The following is a 25,223-nucleotide window of genomic DNA, read 5'->3' on the forward strand; positions in this document are numbered from 1 at the left end:
GCAGAATACACTGGTATAGTAATGATGAGGTGCATGTATTGCAGAATACACTGGTCTAGTAATGATGAGGTACATGTAATGCAGAATACACTGGTATAGTAATGATGAGGTGCATGTAATGCGGAATGCACTGGCCTAGTAATGATGAGGTGCATGTAATGCAGAATGCACTGGTATAGTAATGATGAGGTACATGTAATACAGAATGCACTGGTCTAGTAATGATTAGGTGCATGTAATGCAGAATGCACTGGTCTAGTAATGATGAGGTGCATGTAATGCGGAATACACTGGTATAGTAATGATGAGGTGCATGTAATGCAGAATGCACTGGTATAGTAATGATGAGGTGCATGTAATACAGAATACACTGGTCTAGTAATGATGAGGTGCATGTAATGCAGAATACACTGGTCTAGTAATGATGAGGTGCATGTAATGCAGAATACACTGGTCTAGTAATGATGAGGTGCATGTAATGCAGAATACACTGGTCTAGTAATGATGAGGTGCATGTAATACAGAAAACACTGGTCTAGTAATGATGAGGTGCATGTAATGCAGAAAACACTGGTCTAGTAATGATGAGGTGCATGTAATGCAGAATACACTGGTCTAGTAATGAAGAGGTACATGTAATGCGGAATGCACTGGCCTAGTAATGATGAGGTGCATGTAATGCAGAATACACTGGTCTAGTAATGATGAGGTGCATGTAATACAGAATACACTGGTCTAGTAATGATGAGGTGTATGTAATGCAGAATACACTGGTATAGTAATGATGAGGTGCATGTAATACAGAATACACTGGTCTAGTAATGATGAGGTGCATGTAATGCAGAATACACTGGTCTAGTAATGATGAGGTGTATGTAATGCGGAATACACTGGTCTAGTAATGATGAGGTGCATGTAATGAGGAATACACTGGTCTAGTAATGATGAGGTGCATGTAATGCAGAATACACTGGTCTAGTAATGATGAGGTGCATGTAATGCGGAATACACTGGTATAGTAATGATGAGGTGCATGTAATGCAGAATGCACTGGTCTAGTAATGATGAGGTGCATGTAATGCAGAATACACTGGTCTAGTAATGATGAGGTGCATGTAATGCAGAATACACTGGTCTAGTAATGATGAGGTGCATGTAATGCAGAATACACTGGTCTAGTAATGATGAGGTGCATGTAATGCAGAGTACACTGGTCTAGTAATGATGAGGTGCATGTAATACAGAATACACTGGTCTAGTAATGATGAGGTGCATGTAATGCGGAATACACTGGTCTAGTAATGATGAGGTGAATGTAATACAGAATACACTGGTCTAGTAATGATAAGGTGCATGTAATGCAGAATACACTGGTATAGTAATGATGAGGTGCATGTAATGCAGAATACACTGGTCTAGTAATGATGAGGTGCATGTAATGCAGAATACACTGGTCTAGTAATGATGAGGTGCATGTAATGCAGAATACACTGGTATAGTAATGATGAGGTGCATGTAATGCAGAATACACTGGTCTAGTAATGATGAGGTGCATGTAATGCAGAATACACTGGTCTAGTAATGATGAGGTGCATGTAATGCAGAATGCACTGGTCTAGTAATGATGAGGTGCATGTAATGCAGAATACACTGGTCTAGTAATGATGAGGTGCATGTAATGCGGAATGCACTGGTCTTCTCGTAATGATGAGGTGCATGTAATGCAGAATACACTGGTCTAGTAATGATGAGGTGCATGTAATGCAGAATGCACTGGTCTAGTAATGATGAGGTACATGTAATGCAGAATACACTGGTATAGTAATGATGAGGTGCATGTAATGCAGAATACACTAGTATAGTAATGATGAGGTGCATGTAATGCAGAATACACTGGTATAGTAATGATGAGGTACATGTAATGCAGAATACACTAGTATAGTAATGATGAGGTGCATGTAATGCAGAATACACTGGTATAGTAATGATGAGGTGCATGTAATGCGGAATACACTGGTCTAGTAATGATGAGGTGCATGTAATGCGGAATGCACTGGTCTTGTAATGATGAGGTGCATGTAATGCAGAATGCACTGGTCTAGTAATGATGAGGTACATGTAATGCAGAATACACTGGTCTAGTAATGATGAGGTACATGTAATGCAGAATACACTGGTATAGTAATGATGAGGTGCATGTAATGCGGAATGCACTGGCCTAGTAATGATGAGGTGCATGTAATGCGGAATACACTGGTATAGTAATGATGAGGTGCATGTAATGCAGAATGCACTGGTATAGTAATGATGAGGTGCATGTAATACAGAATACACTGGTCTAGTAATGATGAGGTGCATGTAATGCAGAATACACTGGTCTAGTAATGATGAGGTGCATGTAATGCAGAATACACTGGTCTAGTAATGATGAGGTGCATGTAATACAGAATACACTGGTCTAGTAATGATGAGGTGCATGTAATGCAGAGTACACTGGTCTAGTAATGATGAGGTGCATGTAATACAGAATACACTGGTCTAGTAATGATGAGGTGCATGTAATGCGGAATACACTGGTCTAGTAATCATGAGGTGAATGTAATACAGAATACACTGGTCTAGTAATGATAAGGTGCATGTAATGCAGAATACACTGGTATAGTAATGATGAGGTGCATGTAATGCAGAATACACTGGTCTAGTAATGATGAGGTGCATGTAATGCAGAATACACTGGTCTAGTAATGATGAGGTGCATGTAATGCAGAATACATTGGTATAGTAATGATGAGGTGCATGTAATGCAGAATACACTGGTCTAGTAATGATGAGGTGCATGTAATGCAGAATACACTGGTCTAGTAATGATGAGGTGCATGTAATGCAGAATGCACTGGTCTAGTAATGATGAGGTGCATGTAATGCAGAATACACTGGTCTAGTAATGATGAGGTGCATGTAATGCGGAATGCACTGGTCTTCTCGTAATGATGAGGTGCATGTAATGCAGAATACACTGGTCTAGTAATGATGAGGTGCATGTAATGCAGAATGCACTGGTCTAGTAATGATGAGGTACATGTAATGCAGAATACACTGGTATAGTAATGATGAGGTGCATGTAATGCAGAATACACTAGTATAGTAATGATGAGGTGCATGTAATGCAGAATGCACTGGTCTAGTAATGATGAGGTGCATGTAATGCAGAATACACTGGTCTAGTAATGATGAGGTGCATGTAATGCGGAATACACTGGTCTAGTAATGATGAGGTGCATGTAATGCAGAATACACTGGTCTAGTAATGATGAGGTGCATGTAATGCAGAATGCACTGGTCTAGTAATGATGAGGTACATGTAATGCAGAATACACTGGTATAGTAATGATGAGGTGCATGTAATGCAGAATACACTAGTATAGTAATGATGAGGTGCATGTAATGCAGAATACACTGGTATAGTAATGATGAGGTGCATGTAATGCGGAATGCACTGGTCTTCTCGTAATGATGAGGTGCATGTAATGCAGAATACACTGGTCTAGTAATGATGAGGTGCATGTAATGCAGAATGCACTGGTCTAGTAATGATGAGGTACATGTAATGCAGAATACACTGGTATAGTAATGATGAGGTGCATGTAATGCAGAATACACTAGTATAGTAATGATGAGGTGCATGTAATGCAGAATACACTGGTATAGTAATGATGAGGTGCATGTAATGCGGAATGCACTGGCCTAGTAATGATGAGGTGCATGTAATGCGGAATACACTGGTATAGTAATGATGAGGTGCATGTAATGCAGAATGCACTGGTATAGTAATGATGAGGTGCATGTAATACAGAATACACTGGTCTAGTAATGATGAGGTGCATGTAATGCAGAATACACTGGTCTAGTAATGATGAGGTGCATGTAATGCAGAATACACTGGTCTAGTAATGATGAGGTGCATGTAATACAGAATACACTGGTCTAGTAATGATGAGGTGCATGTAATGCAGAATACACTGGTCTAGTAATGATGAGGTGCATGTAATGCAGAATACACTGGTCTAGTAATGAAGAGGTACATGTAATGCGGAATGCACTGGCCTAGTAATGACGAGGTGCATGTAATGCGGAATACACTGGTATAGTAATGATGAGGTGCATGTAATACAGAATACACTGGTCTAGTAATGATGAGGTGCATGTAATGCAGAATACACTGGTCTAGTAATGATGAGGTGCATGTAATGCGGAATACACTGGTCTAGTAATGATGAGGTGCATGTAATGCAGAATACACTGGTCTAGTAATGATGAGGTGCATGTAATGCAGAATACACTGGTCTAGTAATGATGAGGTGCATGTAATGCGGAATACACTGGTATAGTAATGATGAGGTGCATGTAATGCAGAATGCACTGGTATAGTAATGATGAGGTGCATGTAATACAGAATACACTGGTCTAGTAATGATGAGGTGCATGTAATGCAGAATACACTGGTCTAGTAATGATGAGGTGCATGTAATGCAGAATACACTGGTCTAGTAATGATGAGGTGCATGTAATGCAGAATACACTGGTCTAGTAATGATGAGGTGCATGTAATGCGGAATACACTGGTCTAGTAATGATGAGGTGCATGTAATGCAGAATACACTGGTCTAGTAATGATGACGTGCATGTAATGCAGAATACACTGGTCTAGTAATGATGAGGTGCATGTAATGCAGAATGCACTGGTCTAGTAATGATGACGTGCATGTAATGCAGAATACACTGGTCTAGTAATGATGAGGTGCATGTAATGCAGAATACACTGGTCTAGTAATGATGAGGTGCATGTAATGCAGAATACACTGGTCTAGTAATGATGAGGTGCATGTAATGCAGAATACACTGGTCTAGTAATGATGAGGTATATGTAATACAGAATACACTGGTCTAGTAATGATGAGGTGCATGTAATACAGAATACACTGGTCTAGTAATGATGAGGTGCATGTAATGCAGAATACACTGGTATAGTAATGATGAGGTGCATGTAATGCAGAATGCACTGGTCTAGTAATGATGAGGTGCATGTAATGCAGAATACACTGGTCTAGTAATGATGAGGTATATGTAATGCAGAATACACTTGTATAGTAATGATGAGGTGCATGTAATGCAGAATACACTGGTCTAGTAATGATGAGGTGCATGTAATGCAGAATACACTGGTCTAGTAATGATGAGGTGCATGTAATGCAGAATGCACTGGTCTAGTAATGATGAGGTGCATGTAATGCAGAATACACTGGTCTAGTAATGATGAGGTGCATGTAATGCAGAATACACTGGTCTAGTAATGATGAGGTGCATGTAATGCGGAATACACTGGTATAGTAATGATGAGGTGCATGTAATGCAGAATGCACTGGTCTAGTAATGATGAGGTGCATGTAATGCGGAATACACTGGTCTAGTAATGATGAGGTGCATGTAATGCAGAATGCACTGGTCTAGTAATGATGAGGTGCATGTAATGCAGAATACACTGGTCTAGTAATGATGAGGTGCATGTAATGCAGAATACACTGGTCTAGTAATGATGAGGTGCATGTAATGCAGAATACACTGGTCTAGTAATGATGAGGTGCATGTAATGCAGAATACACTGGTCTAGTAATGATGAGGTGCATGTAATGCGGAATACACTGGTCTAGTAATGATGAGGTGCATGTAATGCAGAATGCACTGGTCTAGTAATGATGAGGTGCATGTAATGCAGAATACACTGGTATAGTAATGATGAGGTGCATGTAATGCAGAATACACTGGTCTAGTAATGATGAGGTATATGTAATACAGAATACACTGGTCTAGTAATGATGAGGTGCATGTAATACAGAATACACTGGTCTAGTAATGATGAGGTGCATGTAATGCAGAATACACTGGTCTAGTAATGATGAGGTGCATGTAATGCAGAATACACTGGTCTAGTAATGATGAGGTGCATGTAATGCAGAATACACTGGTCTAGTAATGATGAGGTGCATGTAATGCGGAATACACTTGTATAGTAATGATGAGGTGCATGTAATACAGAATGCACTGGTCTAGTAATGATGAGGTGCATGTAATGCAGAATACACTGGTCTAGTAATGATGAGGTGCATGTAATGCAGAATGCACTGGTCTAGTAATGATGAGGTGCATGTAATGCAGAATACACTGGTCTAGTAATGATGAGGTGCATGTAATGCAGAATACACTGGTCTAGTAATGATGAGGTGCATGTAATGCGGAATACACTGGTATAGTAATGATGAGGTGCATGTAATGCAGAATGCACTGGTCTAGTAATGATGAGGTGCATGTAATGCAGAATACACTGGTCTAGTAATGATGAGGTGCATGTAATGCAGAATACACTGGTCTAGTAATGATGAGGTGCATGTAATGCAGAATACACTGGTCTAGTAATGATGAGGTGCATGTAATGCAGAATACACTGGTCTAGTAATGATGAGGTGCATGTAATGCAGAATACACTGGTCTAGTAATGATGAGGTGCATGTAATGCAGAATGCACTGGTCTAGTAATGATGAGGTGCATGTAATGCAGAATACACTGGTCTAGTAATGATGAGGTGCATGTAATGCAGAATACACTGGTCTAGTAATGATGAGGTATATGTAATGCAGAATACACTGGTCTAGTAATGATGAGGTGCATGTAATACAGAATACACTGGTCTAGTAATGATGAGGTACATGTAATGCAGAATACACTGGTCTAGTAATGATGAGGTGCATGTAATACAGAATACACTGGTCTAGTAATGATGAGGTGCATGTAATGCAGAATACACTGGTCTAGTAATGATGAGGTGCATGTAATGCAGAATACACTGGTCTAGTAATGATGAGGTGCATGTAATGCAGAATACACTGGTCTAGTAATGATGAGGTATATGTAATACAGAATACACTGGTCTAGTAATGATGAGGTGCATGTAATACAGAATACACTGGTCTAGTAATGATGAGGTGCATGTAATGCAGAATACACTGGTCTAGTAATGATGAGGTGCATGTAATGCAGAATACACTGGTCTAGTAATGATGAGGTGCATGTAATACAGAATACACTGGTCTAGTAATGATGAGGTGCATGTAATGCAGAATACACTGGTCTAGTAATGATGAGGTGCATGTAATGCAGAATGCACTGGTCTAGTAATGATGAGGTGCATGTAATACAGAATACACTGGTCTAGTAATGATGAGGTGCATGTAATGCAGAATACACTGGTCTAGTAACGATGAGGTGCATGTAATGCAGAATACACTGGTATAGTAATGATGAGATGCCTGTAATGCAGAATACACTGGTCTAGTAATGATGAGGTGCATGTAATGCAGAATACACTGGTCTAGTAATGATGAGGTGCATGTAATGCAGAATACACTGGTCTAGTAATGATGAGGTGCATGTAATACAGAATACACTGGTCTAGTAATGATGAGGTGCATGTAATGCAGAATACACTGGTATAGTAATGATGAGGTGCATGTAATGCAGAATGCACTGGTCTAGTAATGATGAGGTGCATGTAATACAGAATACACTGGTCTAGTAATGATGAGGTGCATGTAATGCAGAATACACTGGTCTAGTAATGATGAGGTGCATGTAATGCAGAATACACTGGTATAGTAATGATGAGGTGCATGTAATGCAGAATACACTGGTCTAGTAATGATGAGGTGCATGTAATGCAGAGTACACTGGTCTAGTAATGATGAGGTGCATGTAATGCAGAATACACTGGTATAGTAATGATGAGGTGCATGTAATGCAGAATGCACTGGTCTAGTAATGATGAGGTGCATGTAATGCAGAATACACTGGTCTAGTAATGATGAGGTGCATGTAATGCAGAATGCACTGGTCTAGTAATGATGAGGTGCATGTAATGCAGAATGCACTGGTCTAGTAATGATGAGGTGCATGTAATGCAGAATACACTGGTATAGTAATGATGAGGTGCATGTAATGCAGAATACACTGGTCTAGTAATGATGAGGTATATGTAATACAGAATACACTGGTCTAGTAATGATGAGGTGCATGTAATACAGAATACACTGGTCTAGTAATGATGAGGTGCATGTAATGCAGAATACACTGGTCTAGTAATGATGAGGTGCATGTAATGCAGAATACACTGGTCTAGTAATGATGAGGTGCATGTAATACAGAATACACTGGTCTAGTAATGATGAGGTGCATGTAATGCAGAATACACTGGTCTAGTAATGATGAGGTGCATGTAATGCAGAATGCACTGGTCTAGTAATGATGAGGTGCATGTAATACAGAATACACTGGTCTAGTAATGATGAGGTGCATGTAATGCAGAATACACTGGTCTAGTAACGATGAGGTGCATGTAATGCAGAATACACTGGTATAGTAATGATGAGATGCCTGTAATGCAGAATACACTGGTCTAGTAATGATGAGGTGCATGTAATGCAGAGTACACTGGTCTAGTAATGATGAGGTGCATGTAATGCAGAATACACTGGTATAGTAATGATGAGGTGCATGTAATGCAGAATGCACTGGTCTAGTAATGATGAGGTGCATGTAATGCAGAATACACTGGTCTAGTAATGATGAGGTGCATGTAATGCAGAATGCACTGGTCTAGTAATGATGAGGTGCATGTAATGCAGAATACACTGGTCTAGTAATGATGAGGTGCATGTAATGCAGAATGCACTGGTCTAGTAATGATGAGGTGCATGTAATACAGAATACACTGGTCTAGTAATGATGAGGTGCATGTAATACAGAATACACTGGTATAGTAATGATGAGGTGCATGTAATGCAGAATACACTGGTATAGTAATGATGAGGTGCATGTAATGCAGAATGCACTGGTCTAGTAATGATGAGGTGCATGTAATGCAGAATACACTGGTCTAGTAATGATGAGGTGCATGTAATGCAGAATACACTGGTCTAGTAATGATGAGGTGCATGTAATACAGAATACACTGGTCTAGTAATGATGAGGTGCATGTAATGCAGAATACACTGGTATAGTAATGATGAGGTGCATGTAATGCAGAATACACTGGTCTAGTAATGATGAGGTGCATGTAATGCAGAATACACTGGTCTAGTAATGATGAGGTGCATGTAATGCAGAATACACTGGTCTAGTAATGACGAGGTGCATGTAATGCAGAATACACTGGTCTAGTAATGATGAGGTGCATGTAATGCAGAATACACTGGTCTAGTAATGATGAGGTGCATGTAATGCGGAATACACTGGTCTAGTAATGATGAGGTGCATGTAATGCGGAATACACTGGTCTAGTAATGATGAGGTGCATGTAATGCGGAATGCACTGGTCTTCTCGTAATGATGAGGTGCATGTAATGCAGAATACACTGGTCTAGTAATGATGAGGTGCATGTAATGCGGAATACACTGGTCTAGTAATGATGAGGTGCATGTAATGCGGAATGCACTGGTCTTCTCGTAATGATGAGGTGCATGTAATACAGAATACACTGGTATAGTAATGATGAGGTGCATGTAATGCAGAATACACTGGTATAGTAATGATGAGGTGCATGTAATGCAGAATGCACTGGTCTAGTAATGATGAGGTGCATGTAATGCAGAATACACTGGTCTAGTAATGATGAGGTGCATGTAATGCAGAATACACTGGTCTAGTAATGATGAGGTGCATGTAATACAGAATACACTGGTCTAGTAATGATGAGGTGCATGTAATGCAGAATACACTGGTCTAGTAATGACGAGGTGCATGTAATGCAGAATACACTGGTCTAGTAATGATGAGGTGCATGTAATGCAGAATACACTGGTCTAGTAATGATGAGGTGCATGTAATGCGGAATACACTGGTCTAGTAATGATGAGGTGCATGTAATGCGGAATACACTGGTCTAGTAATGATGAGGTGCATGTAATGCGGAATGCACTGGTCTTCTCGTAATGATGAGGTGCATGTAATGCAGGAAGGGGAGATGATTTGTTGAAGGGAACAATGAGTGACTTGTCAATATGGCTGCACGAGCCCTGGACTGTGTGTGGTGTGAGGAATATGATGAATATTATTGCCACCATGATCATGTATAATACAGGCTGTAGAGCACCGGAGAGAATGCAGCAGAATTAGAGCAATGACTATAAACTTGTCTCCATCGCCCCCTTGTCTGTTCTCTCCACTGGAACCATTTCTATGGTTACCACTCACCCATCTCCAGGTCTGGCTCACATCCTCTGAAATGCTCCTCTCGCCTCCTCCTCCTCCTCCCTCCTGCATCTCTGAGGGGATTTAATCACGACCAAAGCTCCCCCTTCGCCTCCAGGTAATAATAAAATAGAATTCGGTAAAAAAGGCTCTGACTGAGGATGAATGTGGACGAGCAAATCTGCGTCTTGTCCTGAATTCCTCAGTCCAGAGGAAAGTGAGAGGAAAAAATGCTGCAAATGAGAAGAACAAATGTCTGGTTAGCAGCTGCAGGGCCCACGGCTGCCGCTGATCTCTGCACCCGTCTAGAGGTGTATAGACTCCGGGTAAGAAGACGTCCCATGTGCTGCATCCCGAAGCTGCCGATGACCGGGCTCACAAGGCGAGGAGAACGTGTGACTTGTGGTGGATGGGTCTGTTCTCCTGCCACCCTGCAGGCGATTCTCCCCCCACTCTGGACTCACAGTCACTGTGTAGATGAAGCTTCCAGCCCCCCCCCCGGCCGCTCTGTTTTCCAAGTGAAATAATTTCTCCTTTGTGATGTAATTATGGTTTCTAGTCACACAGCAGTGCAGGGAACCTTCCCCTCCATCCTTCTCCCCTCCGTCCTTCTCCCCTCCGTCCTTCTCCCCTCCGTCCGTCCTCCTGTTTTTCTCGGAGCCGTTGTCTGTGCAGCTGCACTAGGATTCCATCTTGTTGGAGAAGAACATCTTTCCCAGCCCCGCACCCCCCACCCAGATTTGCTTAGTAGAAAATGAATAGAAGATGCCTGCTGCCCCCGCCACAGTAGAAGTAATCCTCCAATCTCCTCCTCAAAGCCCCTTCCAGTCCGGACGAGTCAGTCTGATGTCTATTTATCCGCAGGATACCCCCATATGTTTAAGAAAAGGCCCCGGAGACCATAAAGCGCCACCCAACCCTCAGACGTGCAGAGAAATCACCTTCATTTTTTCCTCATTTTTTCTGCTCCTTCCGTGCACTTCAGTGAACAAATTAAATCCAATTATCTAATGAGCCGTTTCCAGCAGCCAGAATTCTGATTGGCCGTTACACATTACGATTCACAAAGATGAGGTGCAGAACTGGCTGCAAGAGAAAAGGGATCAGATCCCTCTCCGTGGTCCAGACCTTGTCCCTCCTTCTAGGGAGGCGGAGGCTGAAGAGATGACATGTTTAGTGGGAGATCTATACATGGAAAGAGGGAGAAGACGAGGAGAAGCGGTGGACATGGAATATACCGATGATGACGCAAAGACAAAATGAAGCCGCTTCATATAATAGTTACATCAAAAAGGTACAAGACTGAATGAACCCTGAAATAACAGCCGTATAAAGTGCCCCCATCACAGGGTCCAGGAGAATGGGATGTGAAGATTTACACTCTGCAAGAAATTCTGTCATTCTAGAAATAAACATTGGAGGGAATCCTACAGTCATAACACGAAGGACGGAAGGAAAGTCAATGACTAGACCCGAAATAGCAACACACCGGTGAAGGACTGAGCCCCAGCGCCCACCATGAAGACACCAGCAAAGAACTGAACTCCAGCACCCACCATGAAGACACCAGAGAAGGACTGAGCCCCAGCGCCCACCATGAAGACACCAGCAAAGGACTGAACTCCAGCACCCACCATGAAGACACCAGCGAAGGACTGAGCCCCAGCGTCCACCCTGAACACACCAGCGAAGGACTGAGCCCCAGCACCAACCATGAAGACACCAGCGAAGGACTGAGCCTCAGCGCCCACCATGAAGACACCAGCGAAGGACTGAGCCCCAGCACCCACCATGAAGACACCAGAGAAGGACTGAGCCCCAGCACCCACCATGAAGACACCAGCGAAGGACTGAACCCCAGCGCCCACCCTGAACACACCAGCGAAGGACTGAGCCCCAGCGCCCACCCTGAACACACCAGCGAAGGACTGAGCCCCAGCACCCACCATGAAGACACCAGCGAAGGACTGAGCCTCAGCGCCCACCCTGAACACACCAGCGAAGGACTGAGCCCCAGCACCCACCATGAAGACACCAGCAAAGGACTGAACCTCAATACCCACCATGAAGACACCAGCGAAGTACTGAGCCCCAGCGCCCACCATGAAGACACCAGCGAAGTACTGAGCCCCAGCGCCCACCATGAAGACACCAGTGAAGTAATGAGCCGCAGCGCCCACCATGAAGACACCAGAGAAGGACTGAGCCCCAGCGCCCACCATGAAGACACCAGCGAAGTACTGAGCCCCAGCGTCCACCATGAAGACACCAGCGAAGGACTGAGCCCCAGCGCCCACCATGAAGACACCAGGTGCACCACGTGCAGTCCGGTATGGAGGGGCCTGTTACATGATAAAGCTGTGACTATTATTATATATCTGCAGTGTGTCCAAGTCCAAATTCTACCCATCGGTGCTACAAACCCATCAAAGCACGGAAACGTCCACTCCTCAGGAACCTGCTGCAATCCAGTGCTCCCCACAAAAACGTGGACAAGGCGGCCTCACCCCACTGTGCAGAAGATGTCCCCATCTAATATCTATCTATCTATCTATCTATCTATCTATCTATCTATCTATCTATCTATCTATCTATCTCATATCTATCTATCTATCTATCTATCTATCTATCTATCTATCTATCTATCTATCTATCTATCTATCTATCTATCTATCTATCTATCTATCTATCTATCTCCTATCTATCTATCTCCTATCTATCTATCTATCTATCTATCTATCTATCTATCTATCTATCTATCTATCTATCTATCTATCTTATATCTATCTATCTATCTATCTATCTATCTATCTATCTATCTATCTATCTATCTATCTATCTATCTATCTATCTATCTATCTATCTCATATCTATCTCATATCTTTCTATCTATCTACAATTCTCATATCTATCTCACATTTCTCTCTCATATCTAACTTTCTAATAATATAAAGATGTAATAAAAAAATAAAATAATAATAATACGAAGAATAAGGTCAGGTCTAGATCATACAGTTTTATATTATGACCCTACAATTATTAAGTACACCCATATGTTTTTTTTTTTTTTTTAAACTTGTTTCAAACTGGCCATAGTCTAAAACCATCGGTTCCAATTACAGTCACCCCAAGTCCGCTCTGATAGTGCCCGATGTCACTGGGTGTCTGCACCGGTGAACAGCGCCGCTATTTCCAGCAACAAAAGACAAACAGGAGTCAGGACCCAGAGAAGGAAATAATTGGAGAAACACTATTCATATGTTCCCTTTACTCCTAAGTCAATACAACCACGTGCAGCGCGTACGGTCATCAGTTTATTACTCGTTACACACGGACTCGGTCTTTATGAAAGACTGGATAGCCATATTCTTATCCCAGACAAAACACACATATTGATGCACACAGAGTCCCTCAGAAGCATGATACAAGCGTTGCACAAGGGCCCAGTAAGTGGGGGCCACGGTCCCCTTGGAGCAACTTCCAAATCTACTATAAGAGGCTTAATGAACAACAAGGCACCCGGCCTGGATGGTTTTGCCAGTCAGCGTTAAGGAGTTTGCTCCTAGTGGCAAATTCATGTGCAATAGGCTCTCCAATGCCTAACAATGTCCCAAAGCCCGGACAAGATATATTGCAAAAATGTCTGTTCTATATCACTGCTCAATATCAATATTAAACTATATGAAAATACGTGGTCAGGCCAGTCCATGCTGATGAATTTGGATATCGAGAGCATCGTGAAGGCTTTTGATCGGTGTACATGAAGTTGATCTTGGGGTTACGGTTATGACATTGCGGAAATCTGCGGTGACAGGTTTGCTCTTTTAACCGGTTCAGGACCAGGCACCATATAGCCACTTTTGGAATGCATTCGTTTAACGGCTATTATGTTTTTATTTGTTGAGCTAGCTACTTAATTTTTTTCTATTTTTTCCGTGATCAATGCAGGTTTCTATTCTTTGAATTTTTATATGCATAATTTTTGCTTTTTTAGCAGAAGAGGTTGTAAGGTAGCAGTATCTGCACAGCTTAGGATGGAACAGCAGTTGTAGAGTAGCGGTAGCTGAGCGGGGAGGGTGGAGCAGCAAATATTGTAGGGTAGCAGTAACTGAGCAGGGGAGGATAAAGCAGCGGAGGTTGCAGATTAGCAGTCGCTGAGCAGGGGAGAATGGTACAACAGAGGTTGTAAGGTATCAATAGCTGAGCAGGGGAGGATAGAGCAGCATTGTTTGTAGGGTAGAAGCAGCTGAGCAGAGGTTTGTAGTAGCAGTAGCTGAGAAGAGGACGATGGGACAGCCAATGTCGTAGGTTAGTGGTAGCTGAGCTGAATAGCTGAAATGGTAGGGTAGCTGAGCAGGGGAGGATGGAGCAGCAGAGGTTGTAGAGTAACGGTAGCTGAGCAGGGAGGATGGAGTAGTAGAGGTTGTAGGGTAGTGGTAGCTGAGCAGGGTGGATGGAGCAGCAGAGGTTGTACGGTAGTGGTAGCTGAGCAGGGGAGGTTGGAGTAGTAGAGGTTGTACGGTAGTGGTAGCTGAGCAGGGTGGATGGAGCAGCAGAGGTTGTAGAGTAACGGTAGCTGAGCAGGAGAGGTTGGAGTAGTAGAGGTTGTAGCGTAGTGGTAGCTGAGCAGGGTGGATGGAGCAGCAGAGGTTGTACAGTAGTGGTAGCTGAGCAGGGGAGGTTGGAGTAGTAGAGGTTGGAGGGTAGTGGTAGCTGAGCAGGGGAGGATGGAGCAGCAGAGGTTGTAGAGTAACGGTAGCTGAGCAGGGAGGATGGAGTAGTAGAGGTTGTAGGGTAGTGGTAGCTGAGCAGGAGAGGTTGGAGTAGTAGAGGTTGTAGTTTAGTGGTAGCTGAGCAGGAGAGGTTGGAGTAGTAGAGGTTGGAGGGTAGTGGTAGCTGAGCAGGGGAGGATGGAGTAGTAGAGGTTGTACGGTAGTGGTAGCTGAGCAGGGGAGGATGGAGCAGCAGAGGTTGTAGAGTAACGGTAGCTGAGCAGGGGAGGATGGAGCAGCAGAGGTTGTAGAGTAACGGTAGCGGAGCAGGGAGGATGGAGTAGTAGAGGTTGTAGGGTAGTGGTAGCTGAGCAGGGAGGATGGAGCAGCAGAGGTTGTAGAGTAACGGTAGCTGAGCAGGGAGGATGGAGCAGCAGAGGTTGTAGAGTAACGGTAGCTGAGCAGGGTGGATGGAGCAGCAGAGGTTGTACAGTAGTGGTAGCTGAGCAGGGAGGATGGAGCAGCAGAGGTTGTAGAGTAACGGTAGCTGAGCAGGGAGGATGGAGCAGCAGAGGTTGTAGAGTAACGGTAGCTGAGCAGGGAGGATGGAGCAGCAGAGGTTGTAGAATAACGGTAGCTGAGCAGGGTGGACGGAGCAGCAGAGGTTGCAGAATAGCAGTAGTTGAGCAGGGGAGGAAGCAACAGAAAAGGTTGTAGGGTAGCAGTAGCTGAGCAGAGGTGAAGTGAAGTGAACCACAGTGGTTGCAGGGTAGCAGTAGCTGAGCAGGGGACGATGGAACAGCAGAAGTTGTAGGGTAGTTGTGGCTGGGCTGGGCAGGATAGAACAGCAGAGGTTGTAGGGTAGCAGTAGCAGAGCAGGGGAATATGGAACAGCAGAGATGTAGGGTTGCCGAGCAGTGGAGGTCAAACTAAAGATGTTGTAAATATAAAAGAGTATCTGACACACCAATTTTGAAACAAAGGTATTTTTATTTTGTTTTTGTTTTTAATGCGAGTGGCAGAGTGCGATGTTTCGGTCTAAGTGACCTTCATCAGGCACTGAGCCGTGCTGGAAAACTGCATAGACGAGCGCTAGTGGTGCTGATTGCGGCTGAATACAGCGGCAATTATACAGCGGCCAGCCGCTATCAGCACCACTAGCGCTCGTCTATGCAGTTTTCCAGCACGGCTCAGTGCCTGATGAAGGTCACTTAGACCGAAACGTCGCACTCTGCCACTGGCGTCCATGACGGGACCTCTGCCACTGGTGATGCGACGGGAGACCATGACGATTTCAGTATCCGTGTCCGGTGTCCGTGTCAAGTCCATCGTCTGTGATGACTTCAGTATCAGTCCGATAATCCAGCACAAGCCAGCTTCCGATTATCCGGCACAAGCCAGCTTCCGATAAACCAGCACAAACTAGCTATCTGGATGCTCTCGTCCGAGTGACTGTTACTGACATATATTTAGCCAGCTGCTACTCCGTTATGGCGGAGAGGCCCAGTGGGTCCAGATTCCCAAGAGTCGTGACAGTAGCAGTTGCTTAACAGAGGTGGATGGAACAGCAGATTTTGCAGGGTTGCAGATGATGAGCTGAGGATGATGGGACAGAGAATGTTGTAGGGTAGCATTAGCTGAGCAGGGATGGATGGAACAGCAGAGATGGTAGTGGTAGCTGAGCAGGCCAGGATGTAACAAAGTTTGCAGAGTAGCATTAGATGAGCAGGACACTTTGGAACAGCAGAGGTTGTAGCGTAACTGAGCAGGGTAGGATAAAATAGCAGAGATTGTAGGGTAGCAGTAGATTAATATGGGAAGAATGGAATAGTAGCTGTTGTAGGGTAGTGGTAGCCGAGAAGGGGAGGTTGGAGTAGTAGAGGTTGTAGGGTAGTGGTAGCTGGGCAGGGGAGGTTGGAGGGTAGTGGTAGCTGAGCAGGGAGTGTTGGAATAGCAGAGGTTGTATGGCAGTGGTAGCTGAGCAGGGGAGGTTGGAGTAGTAGAGGTGGTAGGGTAGTGGTAGCTGAGCAGGGGAGGTTGGAATAGTAGAGGTGGTAGGGTAGTGGTAGCTGAGCAGGGGAGGTTGGAGTAGTAGAGGTTGGAGGGTAGTGGTAGCTGAGCAGGGTAGGTTGGAGTAGAAGAGGTTGGAGGGTAGTGGTAGCTGAGCAGGGGAGGTTGGAGTAGTAGAGGTTGGAGGGTAGTGGTAGCTGAGCAAGGGAGGTTGGAATAGTAGAGGTTGTAAGGTAGTGGTAGCTGAGGAGGGGAGGTTGGAATAGTAAAGGTGGTAGGGTAGTGGTAGCTGAGCAGGGGAGGTTGGAGTAGTAGAGGTTGGAGGGTAGTGGTAGCTGAGCAGGGGAGGTTGTAGTAGTAGAGGTTGGAGGGTAGTGGTAGCTGAGCAGGGGAGGTTGGACTAGTAGAGGTTGGATGGTAGTGGTTGCTGAGCAGGGGAGGTTGGAGTAGTAGAGGTTGGAGGGTAGTGGTGGCTGAGCAGGGGAGGTCGGAGTAGTAGAGGTTGTAGAGTAGTGGTAGCTGAGCAGGGGAGGTTGGAGTAGTAGAGGTTGGAGGGTAGTGGTAGCTGAGCAGGGGAGGTTGGAGGGTAGTGGTAGATGAGCAGGGGAGGTTGTAGTAGTAGAGGTTGGAGGGTAGTGGTGTCTGAGCAGTGGAGGTTGGGGTACTAGTGGTTAAGGGTAGTGGTGGCTGAGCAGGGGAGGTTGTAATAGTAGAGGTTGGAGGGTAGTGGTGGCTGAGCAGGGGAGGTTGGAGGGTAGTGGTGGCTGAGCAGGGGAGGTTGTAGGGTAGTGGAGGCTGAGCAGGGGAGGTTGGAGTAGTAGAGGTTGGAGGGTAGTGGTGGCTGAGCAGGGGAAGTTGGAGTAGCTGAGGTTAGAGGGTAGTGGTGGCTGAGCAGGGGAGGTTGGAGTAGTAGAGGTTGGAGGGTAGTGGTAGCTGAGCAGGGGAGGTTTGAGTAGCTGAGATTGGAGGGTAGTGGTAGCTGAGGAGGGGAGGTAGGAATAGTAAAGGTGGTAGGGTAGTGGTAGCTGAGCAGGGGAGGTTGGAGTAGTAGAGGTTGTAGGGTAGTGGTAGCTGAGCAGGGGAGGTTGGAGTAGTAGAGGTTGGAGGGTAGTGGTAGCTGAGCAGGGGAGGTTGTAGTAGTAGAGATTGGAGGGTAGTGGTAGCTGAGCAGGGGAGGTTGGAGTAGTAGAGGTTGGAGGGTAGTGGTGGCTGAGCAAGGGAGGTTGGAAGGTAGTGGTGGCTGAGCAGGGGAGGTTGTAGGGTAGTGGTGGCTGAGCAGGGGAGGTTGGATTAGTAGAGGTTGGAGGGTAGTGGTGGCTGAGCAGGGGAAGTTGGAGTAGTTGAGATTGGAGGGTAGTGGTAGCTGAGGAGGGGAGGTAGGAATAGTAAAGGTGGTAGGGTAGTGGTAGCTGAGCAGGGGAGGTTGGAGTAGTAGAGGTTGGAGGGTAGTGGTAGCTGAGCAGGGGAGGTTGGAGTAGTAGAGGTTGGAGGGTAGTGGTAGCTGAGCAGGGGAGGTTGTAGTAGTAGAGTTTGGAGGGTAGTGGTAGCTGAGCAGGGGAGGTTGGAGTAGTAGAGGTTGGAGGGTAGTGGTAGCTGAGCGGGGGAGGTTGGAAGGTAGTGGTGGCTGAGCAGGGGAGGTTGTAGGGTAGTGGTGGCTGAGCAGGGGAGGTTGGATTAGTAGAGGTTGGAGGGTAGTGGTGGCTGAGCAGGGGAAGTTGGAGTAGTTGAGGTTGGAGGGTAGTGGTGGCTGAGCAGGGGAGGTTGGAGTAGTAGAGGTTGGAGGGTAGTGGTAGCTGAGCAGGGGAGGTTGGAGTAGTTGAGGTTGGAGGGTAGTGGTGGCTGAGCAGGGGAGGTTGGAGGGTAGTGGTGGCTGAGCAGGGGAGGTTGGATTAGTAGAGGTTGGAGGGTAGTGGTGGCTGAGCAGGGGAAGTTGGAGTAGTTGAGATCGTAGGGTAGTGGTACCTGAGGAGGGGAGGTAGGAATAGTAAAGGTGGTAGGGTAGTGGTAGCTGAGCAGGGGAGGTTGGAGTAGTAGAGGTTGGAGGGTAGTGGTAGCTGAGCAGGGTAGGTTGGAGTAGAAGAGGTTGGAGGGTAGTGGTAGCTGAGCAGGGGAGGTTGGAGTAGTAGAGGTTGGAGGGTAGTGGTAGCTGAGCAAGGGAGGTTGGAATAGTAGAGGTTGTAAGGTAGTGGTAGCTGAGGAGGGGAGGTTGGAAAAGTAAAGGTGGTAGGGTAGTGGTAGCTGAGCAGGGGAGGTTGGAGTAGTAGAGGTTGGAGGGTAGTGGTAGCTGAGCAGGGGAGGTTGTAGTAGTAGAGGTTGGAGGGTAGTGGTAGCTGAGCAGGGGAGGTTGGACTAGTAGAGGTTGGATGGTAGTGGTTGCTGAGCAGGGGAGGTTGGAGTAGTAGAGGTTGGAGGGTAGTGGTGGCTGAGCAGGGGAGGTCGGAGTAGTAGAGGTTGTAGAGTAGTGGTAGCTGAGCAGGGGAGGTTGGAGTAGTAGAGGTTGGAGGGTAGTGGTAGCTGAGCAGGGGAGGTTGGAGGGTAGTGGTAGATGAGCAGGGGAGGTTGTAGTAGTAGAGGTTGGAGGGTAGTGGTGTCTGAGCAGTGGAGGTTGGGGTACTAGTGGTTAAGGGTAGTGGTGGCTGAGCAGGGGAGGTTGTAATAGTAGAGGTTGGAGGGTAGTGGTGGCTGAGCAGGGGAGGTTGGAGGGTAGTGGTGGCTGAGCAGGGGAGGTTGTAGGGTAGTGGAGGCTGAGCAGGGGAGGTTGGATTAGTAGAGGTTGGAGGGTAGTGGTGGCTGAGCAGGGGAAGTTGGAGTAGTTGAGGTTAGAGGGTAGTGGTGGCTGAGCAGGGGAGGTTGGAGTAGTAGAGGTTGGAGGGTAGTGGTAGCTGAGCAGGGGAGGTTTGAGTAGTTGAGATTGGAGGGTAGTGGTAGCTGAGGAGGGGAGGTAGGAATAGTAAAGGTGGTAGGGTAGTGGTAGCTGAGCAGGGGAGGTTGGAGTAGTAGAGGTTGTAGGGTAGTGGTAGCTGAGCAGGGGAGGTTGGAGTAGTAGAGGTTGGAGGGTAGTGGTAGCTGAGCAGGGGAGGTTGTAGTAGTAGAGATTGGAGGGTAGTGGTAGCTGAGCAGGGGAGGTTGCAGTAGTAGAGGTTGGAGGGTAGTGGTGGCTGAGCAAGGGAGGTTGGAAGGTAGTGGTGGCTGAGCAGGGGAGGTTGTAGGGTAGTGGTGGCTGAGCAGGGGAGGTTGGATTAGTAGAGGTTGGAGGGTAGTGGTGGCTGAGCAGGGGAAGTTGGAGTAGTTGAGATTGGAGGGTAGTGGTAGCTGAGGAGGGGAGGTAGGAATAGTAAAGGTGGTAGGGTAGTGGTAGCTGAGCAGGGGAGGTTGGAGTAGTAGAGGTTGGAGGGTAGTGGTAGCTGAGCAGGGGAGGTTGGAGTAGTAGAGGTTGGAGGGTAGTGGTAGCTGAGCGGGGGAGGTTGGAAGGTAGTGGTGGCTGAGCAGGGGAGGTTGTAGGGTAGTGGTGGCTGAGCAGGGGAGGTTGGATTAGTAGAGGTTGGAGGGTAGTGGTGGCTGAGCAGGGGAAGTTGGAGTAGTTGAGGTTGGAGGGTAGTGGTGGCTGAGCAGGGGAGGTTGGAGTAGTAGAGGTTGGAGGGTAGTGGTAGCTGAGCAGGGGAGGTTGGAGTAGTTGAGGTTGGAGGGTAGTGGTGGCTGAGCAGGGGAGGTTGGAGGGTAGTGGTGGCTGAGCAGGGGAGGTTGGATTAGTAGAGGTTGGAGGGTAGTGGTGGCTGAGCAGGGGAAGTTGGAGTAGTTGAGATCGTAGGGTAGTGGTACCTGAGGAGGGGAGGTAGGAATAGTAAAGGTGGTAGGGTAGTGGTAGCTGAGCAGGGGAGGTTGGAGTAGTAGAGGATGGAGGGTAGTGGTAGCTGAGCAGGGGAGGTTGGAGTAGTAGAGGTTGGAGGGTAGTGGTAGCTGAGCAGGGGAGGTTGTAGTAGTAGAGTTTGGAGGGTAGTGGTAGCTGAGCAGGGGAGGTTGGAGTAGTAGAGGTTGGAGGGTAGTGGTAGCTGAGCGGGGGAGGTTGGAAGGTAGTGGTGGCTGAGCAGGGGAGGTTGTAGGGTAGTGGTGGCTGAGCAGGGGAGGTTGGATTAGTAGAGGTTGGAGGGTAGTGGTGGCTGAGCAGGGGAAGTTGGAGTAGTTGAGGTTGGAGGGTAGTGGTGGCTGAGCAGGGGAGGTTTGAGTAGTAGAGGTTGGAGGGTAGTGGTAGCTGAGCAGGGGAGGTTGGAGTAGTTGAGGTTGGAGGGTAGTGGTGGCTGAGCAGGGGAGGTTGGAGGGTAGTGGTGGCTGAGCAGGGGAGGTTGGAGGGTAGTGGTGGCTGAGCAGGGGAGGTTGGAGGGCAGTGGTGGCTGAGCAGGGGAGGTTGTAGGGTAGTGGTGGCTGAGCAGGGAAGGTTGGATTAGTAGAGGTTGGAGGGTAGTGGTGGCTGAGCAGGGGAGGTTGGAGTAGTTGAGGTTGGAGGGTAGTGGTGGCTGAGCAGGGGAGGTTGGAGGATAATGGTGGCAGAGCAGGGGAGGTTGGAGTAGTTGAGGTTGGAGAGTAGTGGTGGCTGAGCAGGGGAGGTTGGAGTAGTAGAGGTTGGAGGGTAGTGGTAGCTGAGCAGGGGAGGTTGGAGTAGTTGAGGTTGGAGGGTAGTGGTGGCTGAGCAGGGGAGGTTGGAGGGTAGTGGTGGCTGAGCAGGGGAGGTTGGAGGGTAGTGGTGGCTGAGCAGGGAAGGTTGGAGGGCAGTGGTGGCTGAGCAGGGGAGGTTGGAGTAGTTGAGGTTGGAGGGTAGTGGTGGCTGAGCAGGGGAGGTTGGAGGATAATGGTGGCAGAGCAGGGGAGGTTGGAGTAGTTGAGGTTGGAGAGTAGTGGTGGCTGAGCAGGGGAGGTTGGAGGGTAGTGGTGGCTGAGCAGGGGAGGTTGGAGGGCAGTGGTGGCTGAGGAGGGGAGGTTGGAGTAGTTGAGGTTGGAGGGTAGTGGTGGCTGAGCAGGGGAGGTTGGAGGGTAGTGGTGGCTGAGCAGGGGAGGTTGGAGGGCAGTGGTGTCTGAGCAGGGGAGGTTGGAGGGCAGTGGTGGCTGAGCAGGGGAGGTTGGAGTAGTAGAGGTTGGAGGGTAGTGGTAGCTGAGCGGGGGAGGTTGGAAGGTAGTGGTGGCTGAGCAGGGGAGGTTGGAGGGTAGTGGTGGCTGAGCAGGGGAGGTTGTAGGGTAGTGGTGGCTGAGCAGGGGAGGTTGGATTAGTAGAGGTTGGAGGGTAGTGGTGGCTGAGCAGGGGAAGTTGGAGTAGTTGAGGTTAGAGGGTAGTGGTGGCTGAGCAGGGGAGGTTGGAGTAGTAGAGGTTGGAGGGTAGTGGTAGCTGAGCAGGGGAGGTTGGAGTAGTTGAGATTGGAGGGTAGTTGTAGCTGAGGAGGGGAGGTAGGAATAGTAAAGGTGGTAGGGTAGTGGTAGCTGAGGAGGGGAGGTTGGAGTAGTAGAGGTTGGAGGGTAGTGGTAGCTGAGCAGGGGAGGTTGGAGTAGTAGAGGTTGGAGGGTAGTGGTAGCTGAGCAGGGGAGGTTGTAGTAGTAGAGATTGGAGGGTAGTGGTAGCTGAGCAGGGGAGGTTGGAGTAGTAGAGGTTGGAGGGTAGTGGTGGCTGAGCAAGGGAGGTTGGAAGGTAGTGGTGGCTGAGCAGGGGAGGTTGTAGGGTAGTGGTGGCTGAGCAGGGGAGGTTGGATTAGTAGAGGTTGGAGGGTAGTGGTGGCTGAGCAGGGGAAGTTGGAGTAGTTGAGATTGGAGGGTAGTGGTAGCTGAGGAGGGGAGGTAGGAATAGTAAAGGTGGTAGGGTAGTGGTAGCTGAGCAGGGGAGGTTGGAGTAGTAGAGGTTGGAGGGTAGTGGTAGCTGAGCAGGGGAGGTTGGAGTAGTAGCGGTTGGAGGGTAGTGGTAGCTAAGCAGGGGAGGTTGTAGTTGTAGAGGTTGGAGGGTAGTGGTAGCTGAGCAGGGGAGGTTGGAGTAGTAGAGGTTGGAGGGTAGTGGTAGCTGAGCGGGGGAGGTTGGAAGGTAGTGGCTGAGCAGGGGAGGTTGTAGGGTAGTGGTGGCTGAGCAGGGGAGGTTGGATTAGTAGAGGTTGGAGGGTAGTGGTGGCTGAGCAGGGGAAGTTGGAATAGTTGAGGTTGGAGGGTAGTGGTGGCTGAGCAGGGGAGGTTGGAGTAGTAGAGGTTGGAGGGTAGTGGTAGCTGAGCAGGGGAGGTTGGAGTAGTTGAGGTTGGAGGGTAGTGGTGGCTGAGCAGGGGAGGTTGGAGGGTAGTGGTGGCTGAGCAGGGGAGGTTGGAGGGTAGTGGTGGCTGAGCAGGGGAGGTTGGAGGGCAGTGGTGGCTGAGCAGGGGAGGTTGTAGGGTAGTGGTGGCTGAGCAGGGAAGGTTGTATTAGTAGAGGTTGGAGGGTAGTGGTAGCTGAGCAGGGGAGGTTGGAGTAGTAGGGGTTGTATGGTAGTGGTAGCTGAGCAGGGGAGGTTGGAGGGTAGTGGTAGCTGAGCAAGGGAGGTTGGAGAAGTAGAGGTTGGAGGGCAGTGGTAGCTGAGCAGGGGAGGTTGGAGCAGTAGAGGTTGGAGGGTAGTGGTAGCTGAGCAGGGGAGGTTGGAGTAGTTGAGGTTGGAGGGTAGTGGTGGCTGAGCAGGGGAGGTTGGAGTAGTAGAGGTTGTAGGGTAGTGGTGGCTGAGCAGGGGAGGTTGGAGGGCAGTGGTGACTGAGCAGGGGAGGTTGGAGGGTAGTGGTGGCTGAGCAGGGGAGGTTACTCTCACTTGGTTTGGTGTTATAGAATCTGACCTATATGGCTTTAGAATGGTTTTGTAATACTGACTGTATCGACATTATTTTTTTGCCATATTTATAACAGTAAAGTATTATCAATTTTAAATTCATCTAAAGTTATTTTAATAGAGAAAGAGACTGAACCGATATCATAGAATGTGGTCACTAGAATACAAAGTCTCCGACGTTTACCACATAGCAAGAAAGGAGCGTCCAGGAACTTTCCCCGGTTCCAGTGATCACAGTGGAGGGTAGTGGTGGCTGAGCAGGGGAGGTTGGAGGGTAGTGGTGGCTGAGCAGGGGAGGTTGGAGTAGTAGAGGTTGGAGGGTAGTGGTAGCTGAGCGGGGGAGGTTGGAAGGTAGTGGTGGCTGAGCAGGGGAGGTTGGAGGGTAGTGGTGGCTGAGCAGGGGAGGTTGTAGGGTAGTGGTGGCTGAGCAGGGGAAGTTGGAGTAGTTGAGATTGGAGGGTAGTGGTAGCTGAGGAGGGGAGGTAGGAATAGTAAAGGTGGTAGGGTAGTGGTAGCTGAGCAGGGGAGGTTGGAGTAGTAGAGGTTGGAGGGTAGTGGTAGCTGAGCAGGGGAGGTTGGAGTAGTAGAGGTTGGAGGGTAGTAGTAGCTGAGCAGGGGAGGTTGTAGTAGTAGAGGTTGGAGGGTAGTGGTAGCTGAGCAGGGGAGGTTGGAGTAGTAGATGTTGGAGGGTAGTGGTAGCTGAGCGGGGGAGGTTGGAAGGTAGTGGTGGCTGAGCAGGGGAGGTTGTAGGGTAGTGGTGGCTGAGCAGGGGAGGTTGGATTAGTAGAGGTTGGAGGGTAGTGGTGGCTGAGCAGGGGAGGTTGGAGTAGTAGAGGTTGTAGGGTAGTGGTGGCTGAGCAGGGGAGGTTGGAGGGCAGTGGTGACTGAGCAGGGGAGGTTGGAGGGTAGTGGTGGCTGAGCAGGGGAGGTTGGAGGGTAGTGGTGGCTGAGCAGGGGAGGTTGGAGGGCAGTGGTGGCTGAGCAGGGGAGGTTGGAGGGTAGTGGTGGCTGAGCAGGGGAGGTTGGAGGGTAGTGGTGGCTGAGCAGGGGAGGTTGGAGTAGTAGAGGTTGTAGGGTAGTGGTGGCTGAGGAGGGGAGGTTGGAGGGCAGTGGTGACTGAGCAGAGGAGGTTGGAGGGTAGTGGTGGCTGAGCAGGGGAGGTTACTCTCACTTGGTTTGGTGTTATAGAATCTGACCTATATGGCTTTAGAATGGTTTTGTAATACTGACTGTATCGACATTATTTTTTTGCCATATTTATAACAGTAAAGTATTATCAATTTTAAATTCATCTAAAGTTATTTTAATAGAGAAAGAGACTGAACCGATATCATAGAATGTGGTCACTAGAATACAAAGTCTCCGACGTTTACCACATAGCAAGAAAGGAG

At 47.5% G+C, this 25,223-nt stretch overlaps 1 protein-coding gene across 4 annotated transcripts in view; it reads right to left on the reverse strand.

Annotated features, from left to right (window-relative positions):
- Positions 1 to 25,223, reverse strand: part of LRRC4B (leucine rich repeat containing 4B) — a 152,976-nt gene that overhangs the window by 61,826 nt on the left and 65,927 nt on the right. For 2 of the 4 annotated variants that reach the window (XM_075848048.1, XM_075848049.1), the window contains exon 1: positions 10,302 to 11,419. The exons of the other annotated variants lie outside the window; for them this stretch is intronic. The gene's annotated coding sequence lies outside the window, so the exon portion shown is untranslated. Of the gene's footprint in view, positions 1 to 10,301; positions 11,420 to 25,223 lie in introns of those variants that run through there. 4 annotated transcript variants of the gene reach the window in all.

The sequence above is a fragment of the Rhinoderma darwinii genome, unplaced genomic scaffold (genome assembly GCF_050947455.1).
Source record: "Rhinoderma darwinii isolate aRhiDar2 unplaced genomic scaffold, aRhiDar2.hap1 Scaffold_1586, whole genome shotgun sequence".
NCBI lineage: Eukaryota > Metazoa > Chordata > Amphibia > Anura > Rhinodermatidae > Rhinoderma > Rhinoderma darwinii.